Source organism: Bombina bombina, chromosome 1, assembly GCF_027579735.1.
Source record: "Bombina bombina isolate aBomBom1 chromosome 1, aBomBom1.pri, whole genome shotgun sequence".
NCBI classification, from domain to species: Eukaryota; Metazoa; Chordata; class Amphibia; order Anura; family Bombinatoridae; genus Bombina; species Bombina bombina.
The window spans coordinates 1,286,141,294-1,286,155,110 of NC_069499.1; positions in this window are offsets into that span (position 1 = coordinate 1,286,141,294).

Genomic DNA, 13,817 nt, shown 5'->3' on the forward strand with positions numbered 1-13,817 from the left:
CTGTTTAATCCCCATTCCACTGACTGAGCATGAAGAGTTGCAGCGGTCTGAGATGTAGGCGGGCAAATGGCACTATGTCCATTGCCGCTACCTTTAAGCCGATTACTTCCATACACTGAGCCACTGAAGGGCGAGAAGTAGAATAAAGAACACGGCAGGAATTTAGAAGTTTTGACCACCTGGCCTCTGTCAGGTAAATCTTCATTTCTACAGAATCTATTAGAGTTCCTAGGAAGGAAACTCTTGTGAGAGGGGATAGAGAACTCTTTTCTTCGTTCACTTTCCACCCATGAGACCTCAGGAATGCCAGAACAATGTCCGTATGGGACCTGGCGATTTGAAAATTCGACGCCTGTATCAGAATGTCATCTAGGTAAGGGGCTACTGCTATACCCCGTGGCCTTAGGACCGCCAGGAGTGACCCCAGAACCTTCGTAAAGATTCTTGGTGCCGTAGCTAACCCAAAGGGAAGAGCCACAAACTGGTAATGCCTGTCTAGGAAGGCGAACCTGAGAAACCGATGATGATCTCTGTGTATCGGAATATGAAGATAAGCATCCTTTAAGTCCACAGTAGTCATATATTGACCCTGCTGGATCATAGGTACCCTGAAAAATTTGTTTAGGATCTTGAGATCTAAGATTGGTCTGAAGGTTCCCTCTTTCTTGGGAACTACAAACAGATTTGAATAGAAGCCTTGCCCCTGTTCCTCCTTTGGAACTGGGTGGATCACTCCCATAACTAGGAGGTCTTGAACACAATGTAAGAATGCCTCTCTCTTTATCTGGTTTGCAGATAATTGTGAGAGATGAAATCTTCCTTTTGGGGAAGAAGCTTTGAAGTCCAGAAGATATCCCTGGGACACAATTTCCAATGCCCAGGAATCCTGGACATCTCTTGCCCAAGCCTGGGCAAAGAGAGAAAGTCTGCCCCCAACTAGATCTGTTACCGGATCGGGGGCTGATCTTTCATGCTGTCTTAGAGGCAGCAGCAGGTTTTTTGGCCTGCTTTCCTTTGTTCCAAGCCTGGTTAGGTCTCGAGACCGGCTTGGACTGGGCAAAATTTCCCTCTTGTTTTGTGTTAGAGGAAGTAGAAAGCTGCGCCACTCTTGAAGTTTTGAAAGGCACGAAAATTAGTCTGTTTGGTCCTTAATTTGTTGGACCTATCCTGAGGAAGGGCGTGACCTTTTCCTCCAGAAATATCAGAAATGATCTCCTTCAGTCCAGGCCCGAATAGGGTCTGCCCCTTGAAGGGAATGTTGAGAAGCTTAGACTTTGAAGAAACGTCAGCTGACCAGGATTTAAGCCATAACGCCCTACGCGCCTGAATAGCAAAACCTGAGTTCTTAGCCGTTAGTTTGGTTAAATGAACAACGGCGTCAGAAACAAATGAATTGGCTAGCTTAAGAGCTTTAAGCTTGTCAAGGATATCATCCAATGGGGTTTCTACCTGTAGAGCCTCTTCTAGAGACTCAAACCAGAAGGCCGCAGCAGCAGTGACAGGGGCAATGCATGCAAGGGGCTGGAGAATAAAACCTTGTTGAATAAACATTTTCTTTAGGTAACCCTCTAATTTTTTATCCATTGGATCTAGAAAAGCACAACTGTCCTCGACGGGGATAGTTGTACGCTTAGCTAGGGTAGAAACTGCTCCCTCCACCTTAGGGACCGTTTGCCACAAGTCCCATGTAGCAGGATCTATGGGAAACATCTTTTTAAAAACAGGAGGGGGAGAGAACGGTACACCTGGTCTATCCCATTCCTTAGTAATAATTTCTGAAAACCTCTTAGGTATTGGAAAAACATCCGTGTAAACTGGCACTGCATAGTATTTATCCATTCTACACAATTTCTCTGGGACTATAATGGTGTCACAGTCATCCAGAGTTGCTAAAACCTCCCTGAGCAACACACGGAGGTGTTCAAGCTTAAATTTAAATGTAGACATATCAGAATCAGGTTGAAGTGTCTTCCCTGAGTCATAAAAATCACCCACAGATAGAAGCTCTCCTGCCTCAGCTTCTGCATATAGTGAGGGTGTATCAGACATAGCTACTAAAGCATCAGAGAGCTCTGTATTTTTCTTAGCCCCAGAGCTGTCTCGCTTTCCTTGTAACCCTGGCAGTTTGGACAATACTGCTGTAAGGGTATGATCCATAACTACCACCATGTCTTGTAAGGTAAACGCTATGGGCGCGCTAGATGTACTTGGTGTCCCTTGAGCGGGAGTTATAGGCTCTGACACGTGGGGAGAGTTAGTCGGCATAACTTCCCCCTTGTCAATTTCCTCTGGTGATAAATCTTTTAAAGCCAGAATATGGTCTTTATAACTTATAGTAAAATCAGTGAATTTGGTACACATTCTAAAAGGGGGTTCCACAATGGCTTCTAAACATAATGAACAAGGAGTTTCCTCTATGTTAGACATGTTTAACAGACTAGTAATGAGACCAGCAACTTTGAAAACACTTTAATTAATGTGAAAAAGCAGAATATAAAAAACGGTACTGTGCCTTTAAGGGAAAAAAACAAACACAAAAACTGCAAAACAGTGAAAAAAGCAGTTAACTCTATGAAATTTTCACAGTGTATATACAAGACTAAAATAGCATTGCACCCACTTGCAAATGGATGATTAACCCCTCAGGTTCAAAAACGAAGCAAAAAAACGGTAAAACCGTTATAACAGTCACAAGCAAACTGCCACAGCTCTACTGTGGCTTCTACCTTCCCATAAAACAACTTTTGTAGGCACAAAAACCCCTTACAGAGGTCCAATATGTCAGGGGACTCCTTCAGGGAAGCTGGATGTCTCAGGATGTAAAAACTACTGGGCAATTAGAGCATGAAAATAGGCCCCTCCCACCATGCACTCAAAGTCAGAGGGCCTTAAAAAACTTTTCCTAGGAGTAAAATCACAGCCATGTGGAAAACTAGGCCCCAAATAAAGATTTATCACCCTTAGTAAAAACGTTCTTTATAAATCCTTTAAATGTTTAACATACTAAGCCATAAGAGTAAGTAACATGAATATTACCCTTTACTGCAAGCATGATGCCAGTCGTTTGTTAAATCACTGCAATCAGGCTTACCTTAAATATATCAGGCACTGTCAGCATTTTCTAGACTTCTTATCATCTCTCTAGAAAAAAATATACTGAACATACCTCAGGGCAGTTAATTCTGCAGGTCGTTCTCCCAGCTGAAGTTTTCCCATACTCTTCAGTTATGTGTGAGAATAGCAGTGAATCTTAGTTACAACCTGCTAAGATCATCAAAAACCTCAGGCAAAACTCTTCTTCTAATTTCTGCCTGAGGTAAAAACAGTACAACGCCGGTACCATTTAAAAATAACAAACTTTTGATTGAAGATAAACTACACTAAGTCACCACACATCTCTAGCTACTTCCCTTGTCGAGAGCTGCAAGAGAATGACTGGAGGTGGCAGTTGGGGGAGGAGCTATACAGACAGCTCTGCTGTGGGTGATCCTCTTGCAGCTTCCTGTTGGGAAGGAGAATATCCCACAAGTAATGGATGATCCGTGGACTGGATACACCTTACAAAAGAAAGTACATTATTTTCTACCTGAAGAACATAGGCATGTAAAACATGTATTACGCGCATTTGGGTTCATGATTAAGGTCTAACGCGGTTGGGCTAGTGCACATAAAGAATTGCTAAATTCAATGCGCGTTATTGAAATATTAAATATAAAATATAAAAAATATTATTAAAAATGATTATACATACTGTTATATATATATATATATATATGTAAGCAGAAAAGCAGAGACCGCACTCATAGGACTTATTTCACCACCACAGTGGACTTTTAATAAATCAGTAACGTTTCAGGGTTTCCCCCTTTATCAAACATAACATATAATACATAATAAGCCCCTTATATACACAAATAATCTCTTACCCCCAGGTGCACACATCCAGCTCTGCCTGCGTCGGGCTTCCGACAGCGTGTACCCAGTGCAACTGCGCATGCGCGAGGCAGCGCTACGGAAAACCCAGCATGCCAACTGCAAAGAAAAAGCAAAGTAAAAATTACCGTAACTTAGCAACGGTAATGCATTCTGACACATACAAGGAAACAGTATTGTAAGCATAGAATGTACAAAGCGCCCCGCTTATATTTGTAACTTAACTTCATCTATATACAATTTATACCTTAATATACCTTGACATGTTTAAAACTTGTACAGCAATGTCACTCCAATATGCCTTCAGTTGTGTATCTATAATTATTATTGTATCTAAATCACATCCTTAACTGAGTAGGAGCTAGATATTTATACTGGTCCCAGGATATTAGTCTCAGTCCTAAGCTTGATCCAGAGATTTATCCATATGACCTTAAGTCCCTCTATATAGACTTACCAGTAGTGAGCACATTGCTGTCATTATTAAGTCCCCCGCCCCCTCCCTCTTTTCCTCAGAGTATTAAATCACATATATTAAAAACATACAGTCAATATGTCAATAATAGAACAAAAGGATAATTTGTGCAAACAATCACAATAATGTCCATAAACACATAGGTAAAGGAGCAACAGAAAAAAACAATTAGATAATTCTTTTTGCAAGTGTAATATGATCCAGATAATCCCTGTATCTTCAGATATGGTCCCCCCAAAAGATGTACACTTACTTGAGGAATCCTCAATCCATATGAGGTAAGTAATGACGTAATCACCCTCAAATCCAGCTGTCTTGAAAAACCACTGATTTTGGATGTAGGTCCTTCTTTACTCTTGGAGTCCTCAAATATAGAAACTCTCAAACTCCCTTTCCTTGGAGAGTGGTGAAGCTTCACAAAGGCTCATAAAGGGTAAAGAAAAGGGGATACTGATAGTGTATTAACCTTTTATTTCATAGCATAAAGCATTAATAATAAGAACCTACTCACAAAGATAACCTCAATTAATGAGGTAAATATACAGCATAAATAGCAAATCGTGGCAGCAAGTAAAACCAGCAATGATTTGAACAGTTCAAAGCAGTCTATATGATCCTAACGCGTTTCAAAGGCCTGAGTGACTTTCGTCTGCCTTCTTCATCAGAGGAACAGATCCACTGTGAAACTAGTGTGCCTTTTATTTTACACATTGCGTGATTACGTCAAAGGGCGGACTTAAAATAATTAAAACAGTCAGATATAATTTTAAAACACGATTACAGCGTAATATATATAAAAAACATATGTCCCATCATAAAAAACAATTCATATTTGTACAACAACCTATTCCGATTTCTTATAAATATAAAAGCGTGCAAACTGATGCTTATTTGAACACCAGACCTACGTCGTATAGACTGGCTGTGATTTGCAGTATATAGGTCGAACAACCCCCTCCCCTTTAAGAAAAGGATATATGAACATATCACAAATATTAAAGGGGGTCTTAAATCACATAGTCTATCAGAACACTATAGGATTATGCACAACCAAGATCCAAGTTGTCTTAGGGGAACGATCTTGGAACATGTTAAACTGTCTGAGAGAGGGGGAGACAGGGAACGTCTCCTTAGATAAAGAGAGACATACTGGATTCACCTATTTAATGGTATGGTGCCACACGGTCTCAACAAAGATATTGATATTGTTGCATTTTTATAACTGTGCCTCTGTTTTGTTTATACTTCCACTTCTGTATAATCAATTATGATATATTAATTTTAACTCTCCTATGTATTGGATTTTAGCTTATTTTATTGGTTATTTTGAAATCCTATTGCTAAACGGGTTTTTTATCCTGCTATATTATAGATTTCAGGGAGTTTATAAATATATTTATTTTTATCTGTTATGAAATGCATTTCAATTTTAGAATGGGTTTTAAAGTGTTTTTATGTCATACATTATTTTTAGGAATATTTAGGGTTTACTTAGTACATTGTTCTTTTAATTTCTATTTTCATTATTATTTATTTTGATGCTGTACATCCAGTTTTTTTATGCAATATATTATGATAAGGAGTATTCATGCTCTATATGATATGTCATTTTTCGAATATATATTGTTGATATACTTTTTATTCACTGTATATGCTTATTGATTTTATGATTTCTTGCTTTCTCCGATATACAATATATCCTATTTGCATTGAAAGCATACATGAAGATATTGTTATATATAAAGTTGTACCTATTCAAAATGCTCGTAGAGAAAGGGATTACCGCCCTTCTATGACATAACTACGTAGGAGCCGGAAATCCCTTGCCAGTCTATACAACGTAGGTCTGGTGTTCAAATAAGCATCAGTTTGCACGCTTTTATATTTATAAGAAATTTTATGATGGGACATATGTTTTTTGTATATTACGCTGTAATCGTGTTTTAAAATTATATCTGACTGTTTTAATTATTTTAAGTCCGCCCTTTCACGTAATCACGCGATATGTAAATAAAAGGCACGCTAGTTTCACAGTGGATCCGTACCTCTGATGAAGAAGGCAGACGGAAGTCACTCAGGCCTTTGAAACGCGTTAGGATCATATTGTCATGTCTAAATCCATTCCACCTTACACAGCGTATCTAACCTGTCATACCACCTTTTATTTCAATTAAGCTGATCAGGTTTCCCTATTTAATCTCCTTGTAACCAAGATGCATTGCTGGTTTATTGAAGTTTATTGCCAAAGTAAAGCAGCTCAACTCCTTACCTTGAGTACCAAAACAAGATTCTCCTGATCAGAGAATCCTTGCCGTTACAAGCAGCTTCTGCTTCAAGCTGCCACAGCCGCTGACGTCACCGCAGCGCCAAATCACGCTACCGCTCTGACCGCACTCTCCCTGTCTAAACAGACAGCCTACAGACTCCCAGCTACACGGAGCCATAACCATGCTGCACGCTCACTAATTCCTGCAAGTATTCTACCTACCCGCATCTGGGATTCCTCTCACTGGCTCTGCTTCTGAATTAAGGTTCTGTATATAGAGTGTTTAAGTCTCTGTTTACTCATTAGACATTACTCTTTAAACAACAGTTGATTTGAACGGTAACACCCCTGTTTGTATCTGTGCAGTCTGGGTTCCATATTTCACCTGTCTCCAGTGAATCTGACATTACAGACTTATACTAATTAAGTTCAGCTCTTAAGTTTCCTATTGCACAATATAAGACCTGCCTAAGATAAAGCTCATTAGTACTACTCATATTACTGGGTCTTATCTCTGAGGCTAAATTATCACAAGTGATTAAGTTAGTGTTTTTCTTACTAGCAAACACACTTAGTAACTTGTAACTCTCCACAATTATTTATCCTGTTTATAGGTCTTAAATATTTACTTAAATACTTGCTGAATATCACAGAGCTTTACATATATCACAGATCGTTACATAATAAACCAGCCCTATTAAAATGGAGCCTTCTGATGTGACCCCACAACTACACAGCCTTAACCAACGTTTAGATAATCTGACCCAGGCTTTTAGAGAGCTACAAGTAGAGAACCAGAGCCTCAAAGCCTGTTTAAGGGAAGTTTTATCTAACAGAAATACCGGAAACGACCACCAGGCTGAACCTCAGGTCTCATACCCAGAGAAGTTTTCTGGTTATCGCTCCACTTTCAGACAGTTTAGAAATGCCTGTCTACCCTTTATGACGACCCCTATCGACAAGTTACTGCAGAAGGTAAACTAAGAAACCTCAGGCAGCTAAAAACACCGGTAGAGGAGTATATCACCCGCTTTAAGATCTGGGCCAGGGATTCCCTCTGGAATGAGGTCTCTTTAAAAAAACAGTATCGCCTATGATTGGCAGAGGACATTAAGGACGAACTAGCCAGGGTAGGCATACCAGACCGCCTTGAAGAGTTATACGCTCTCACTATCACTATAGACCGTAGGCTTAGGGAGAGGAGACAAGAAAGAAATCCTTCTACTACTCCTGTACGCAGGGTATTACCCACACCTCCTACTTCCAGTTCTTCAGCAGAACAACCTATGGATATCAGTTTCCTCAGAGGACCTCTTTCCCCACAAGAGAAGGCTAGACGCCGTACACACAATCTCTGTATGTATTGTGGGGGGACTGAACATACAGTTAAAGAATGTCCTTTACTCTCAAAGCAGAAGTTAGGTAAGGCACTCACAACTAAACATTGCTTACATACAAAAACTTATCTACCTCCTATCTTACTTTACCCTTACTTTTGCAGTGGGATCGACACAGGATAAACTGTAACGCCATGATTGACACCGGAGCATGTGCAAACTTTATTGATTTAAGTTTAGTTGAAGTTAATAAAATACCTTTTTTGTTCAAAAGCACACCTATGCCTCTTAAAGTCATTGATGGTACACCACTAGCATCAGGTCCAGTCTCTCAACAAACCATCCCTCTCCTTGTTACCTCTACTTCTGGTCATTCTGAGACTCTCTCTTTCGATATCATCTCCTCTCCAATATATCCTATCGTTCTGGGTATCTCTTGGCTCAAAAAACACCAACCTACGGTTCATTGGGATTCTCTTACCTTATCCTTCTCATCACCTTACTGTACTTCCACGTGTTTTCCTAATTCCAACTTGCTTTCCACAACTACTCCTACCATTCCTTCTCCATATCTCGACTTCTCTGATGTTTTCAACAAAAAGGAGGCTGAGACATTGCCTCCACATAGGTCTTACGATTGCCCCATTGACCTTCTCCCTGGGGTAACCATACCCTATGGGCATATTTACCCCCTCTCAAGACCCAAATTAATCCATCTAAAGTCCTACATTGCTGAGAATTTAAAGAAGGGGTTTATCCGACCATCCACTTCCCCTGCCGGAGCCGGCATATTTTTTGTTAAAAACAAGGATGGGTCCTTACGTCCCATAATTGATTATCGGGAACTCAATAAGCGTACTGTAAAGAACCGATACCCACTACCTCTCATCCCAGAATTGATTGAGAGGTTAAGAGCCGCAACTATATTCACAAAACTGGATCTTAGGGGCGCATACAATCTTGTTAGAATAAGGGCCGGAGATGAGTGGCTGACGGCATTTAGGACCAGGTACGGTCTTTTCGAGTATACCGTTATGCCGTTCGGTCTCTGTAATGCTCCGGCAACATTTCAAAACTTCATTAATGACATCTTTAGGGATATCCTTGACACTTTTCTGGTGGTCTACCTTGACGACATCTACTCTTCTTCCTACTCAGAACATATCAATCACGTCAGGCTTGTACTATCCAGACTACAGACACACAAATTGTATGTTAAGCTGGAAAAATGCCTTTTCCATGTCAGTCAGTTTTCCTTCTTGGGCTACAATATTAGTAAAAGTAACATCATGATGGAGGACAGTAAAATCACAGCTATCACCTCCTGGCCAAGACCCTCCAATATAAAAGACGTCCAACGTTTTTTAGGTTTTGCAAATTTTTACAGACGGTTTATTAAAGATTTCGCAGCCATCACCAAACCCCTCACTAATCTAACCAAAACCACTTCTGCCTTTCTATGGACTTCCCAGGCACAGAACGCCTTTGATCTCCTAAAATCACGGTTTATCACATCCCCAGTTCTACAATTACATAATAGCAAAGTTCAGTTTGTCCTAGAGGTGGATGCGTCAGACTACGCTATCGGCTCCGTTCTCTCACAAAAAGCTTCTCCAAACGACTCACTCCATCCAGTATCTTACTTTTCCAGACTTCTGACACCAGCGGAGTTGAACTATCCGGTTGGTGAAAAGGAGCTTTTGGCCATTAAGTCATCTTTCGACCAGTGGAGACACTTATTGGAGGGCGCAGAACAACCCATAGTGATTTACACGGATCATAAGAACTTGCAATACCTCCAGACCAACCGCATGCTCTCAGCCCGTCAGCTCCGCTGGAGTCTTTACTTTTCCCGATTCTCCTACACCATCACTTACCGTCCAGGAACAAAAAACGGAAAGGCTGACGCCCTCTCTCGTAAGGATGCTAGACTCCAGACAGCCCCATCCTACTCAACTATTATCCCCAAGTCCCACATCATAGGTCTCCTCTCCAAGGATTTCGCTGAACTAAAAACCCAACAACAGCTGGATACAACAAAATCTTCTTACCCTCTCTTACCTGATGTTAACGGAGTTCTCTGCAACCACTCCAAATTTTATGTACCTCCCTCGCTCCGCAACAAAGCCCTATCGCTCTCCCATGACTCTTCTTTAGCTGGTCATTTGGGTATACACAAGACTCTAGAGCTACTTCGCAGATATTTCTGGTGGCCATCTATGAGACTGTCAGTTAACAACTATGTCAAGTCCTGTCCCACATGCCAGACTTGTAAACCCTCACATCAATTACCTCTGGGGCTATTACAGAATTTACCTATTCCTGAACACCCTTGGGCTAGTGTGTCCATGGACTTCATAGTGGACCTTCCAAAATCCGACGGCATGACTGTTATCTTTGTCGTTGTAGACTTATTCTCACGAATGGCACATTTTATTCCAATAGAATCCCTTCCGACTGCTCAAAAAACTGCAGAACTGTTCATCAAAGAGGTTGTTAGATCCGTCCTCAGTGACAGAGGGTCACAATTCACCTCCAAGTTTTGGAAATATCTTTGCCAATCTCTTTCTATCCAACAACATCTTACCACCGCATACCATCCGCAATCTAATGGGTTATGTGAGAGAACCAATCAGTGGTTGGAGCAATATTTGAGATGCTTTTGCTCCAACAAACAGGACTCTTGGCTATCTTTCCTACCACACGCTGAATTCGCCTTTAATAACACTACCAACTCCTCCACAGGGTATTCAACCTTTTATGCCAACAACGGACTCCACCCACGATTTCATCCGTTACCTCCAACTGACACTCCTTGTCCGCAGGTTAATGACCTGATCAATTCTATCAAACAAACATTTACCGTAATCAAGGATAACATTCAGCAAGCTCAAGCCACCCAGAAACGCTCCTATGACCTCCGACATCGGGCTCCTCCATTATACAAGGTTGGTGACCTAGTTTGGTTAGCCACAAAAAATCTCAGGATACCTACTCCTTGTAGGAAATTCAACAACCTCTTCGTGGGGCCTTTTCCCATCATCTCCATCAACAACCCTCTCACGGTCACTCTGCAGTTGCCCTCTTCCTACCGCATCCATCCGACGTTCCACATCTCCCTCATCAAGCCTTGTGACACCTCCCGATGTCTGCCTCTCTCTCCACCGTCTTCCCCGGCACCTGATCCTGAGTATGAAGTCCACTCTATCTTGGACTCTAGGCGTTGCCAGGGTCAGCTTCAGTACCTAGTGCATTGGGCAGGATTCGATTCCTCCGAGGATTCTTGGGAGCCGGCCTCCAATCTCTCTGCACCCCGTCTGGTGTCCCTTTTCCATAGGCGCCATCCGGAAAGACCCGCGCCTTGACACCCTTGGGGTTCCTTTGCAGGGGGGATATGTCATGTCTAAATCCATTCCACCTTAACAGCGTATCTAACCTGTCATACCACCTTTTATTTCAATTAAGCTGATCAGGTTTCCCTATTTAATCTCCTTGTAACCAAGATGCATTGCTGGTTTATTGAAGTTTATTGCCAAAGTAAAGCAGCTCAACTCCTTACCTTGAGTACCAAAACAAGATTCTCCTGATCAGAGAATCCTTGCCGTTACAAGCAGCTTCTGCTTCAAGCTGCCACAGCCGCTGACATCACCGCAGCGCCAAATCACGCTACCGCTCTGACCGCACTCTCCCTGTCTAAACAGACAGGCTACAGACTCCCAGCTACACGGAGCCATAACCACGCTGCACGCTCACTAATTCCTGCAAGTATTCTACCTACCCGCATCTGGGATTCCTCTCACTGGCTCTGCTTCTGAATTAAGGTTCTGTATATAGAGTGTTTAAGTCTCTGTTTACTCATTAGACATTACTCTTTAAACAACAGTTGATTTGAACGGTAACACCCCTGTTTGTATCTGTGCAGTCTGGGTTCCATATTTCACCTGTCTCCAGTGAATCTGACATTACAGACTTATACTAATTAAGTTCAGCTCTTAAGTTTCCTATTGCACAATATAAGACCTGCCTAAGATAAAGCTCATTAGTACTACTCATATTACTGGGTCTTATCTCTGAGGCTAAATTATCACAAGTGATTAAGTTAGTGTTTTTCTTACTAGCAAGCACACTTAGTAACTTGTAACACTCCACAATTATTTATCCTGCTTATAGGTCTTAAATATTTACTTAAATACTTGCTGAATATCACAGAGCTTTACATATATCACAGATCGTTACACATATAGACTGCTTTGAACTGTTCAAATCATTGCTCGTTTTACTTGCTGCCACGATTTGCTATTTATGCTGTATATTTACCTCACTAATTGAGGTTATATTTGTGAGTAGGTCCTTATTATTATTGCTTTATGCTATGAAATAAAAGGTTAATACACTATCAGTATCCCCTTTTCTTTACCCTTTATGAGCCTTTGTGAAGTTTCACCACTCTCCAAGGAAAGGGAGTTTGAGAGTTTCTATCTTTGAGGACTCCAAGAGTAAAGAAGGACCTACATCCAAAATCAGTGGTTTTTCAAGACAGCTGGATTTGAGGGTGATTACGTCATTACTTACCTCATATGGATTGAGGTTTCCTCAAGTAAGTGTACATCTTTTGGGGGGACCATATCTGAAGATACGGGGATTATCTGAATCATATTACACTTGCAAAAAAAATTATTTAATTGTTTTTTCTGTTGCTCCTTTACCTATGTGTTTATGGACATTATTGTGATTGTTTGCACAAATTATCCTTCTGTTCTATTATTGACATATTGACTGTATGTTTTTTATATATGTGATTTAATACTCTATGCTAGGCAGCGCTAACCATTTATTTATTTTTTATTTCTACTAAGAAGGGGGAGGTGGGGAATCTCCCTTTGATTGTGGTGTAGCAGCAGCTATCTGCATATATAGAATTAATTTTCTATTTTGTATCATTTAGGGTACATACTGTATTACCCTGATCTGGAGCGCTAAGAGACCTTTAGCTTCCTGGGGTTTATTTCCCAGGATTCTACTTATTTATATATATATATATATATATATATATATATATATATATATATATATATATATATATATATATATATATATATAATTTAGATTTTTTTACAGTATGTATAATATTATTATTAATATTTTTAATATTTTATATTTAAGATTTCAATAACACACACTGGAGTTAGCAATTGTTCTTGTGAGCTAACCTGACCCCGCTAGACCTAAATCTCGAACCCTGATGCGTGTTATATATTTTGCGTATTCCTATGTTCTTCACATAGAAAATAATGTAATTTTTATTATTAAAGGACCAGTCAACACAGTAGATTTGCATAATCAACAAATGCAAGATAACAAGACAATGCAATAGCACTTAGTCTGAACTTCAAATGAGTAGTAGATTTTTTTCTGACAATTTTAAAAGTTATATCTTTTTCCACTCCCCCTGTACCATGTGACAGCCATCAGCCAATCACAAATGCATACACGTACCATGTGACAGCAATCAGCCATTCACAAATGCATACACACTTATTCTTGCACATGCTCAGTAGGAGCTGGTGACTCAAAAAGTTTAAATATAAAAAGACTGTACACATTTATTTAATGGAAGAAAATTGGAAAGTTGTTTAAAATGGCATGCTCTATCTGAATAATGAAAGTTTAATTTTGATTGAGTGTCCCTTTAAAGGGACAGTCTACTCCAAAATTGTTATTGTTTAAAAAGTTAGAATTCCCCAGTTTTGCACAACCAACGCTGTGTCAGGGTATCTGTGAATGGCAGTAGATAATACATACATAT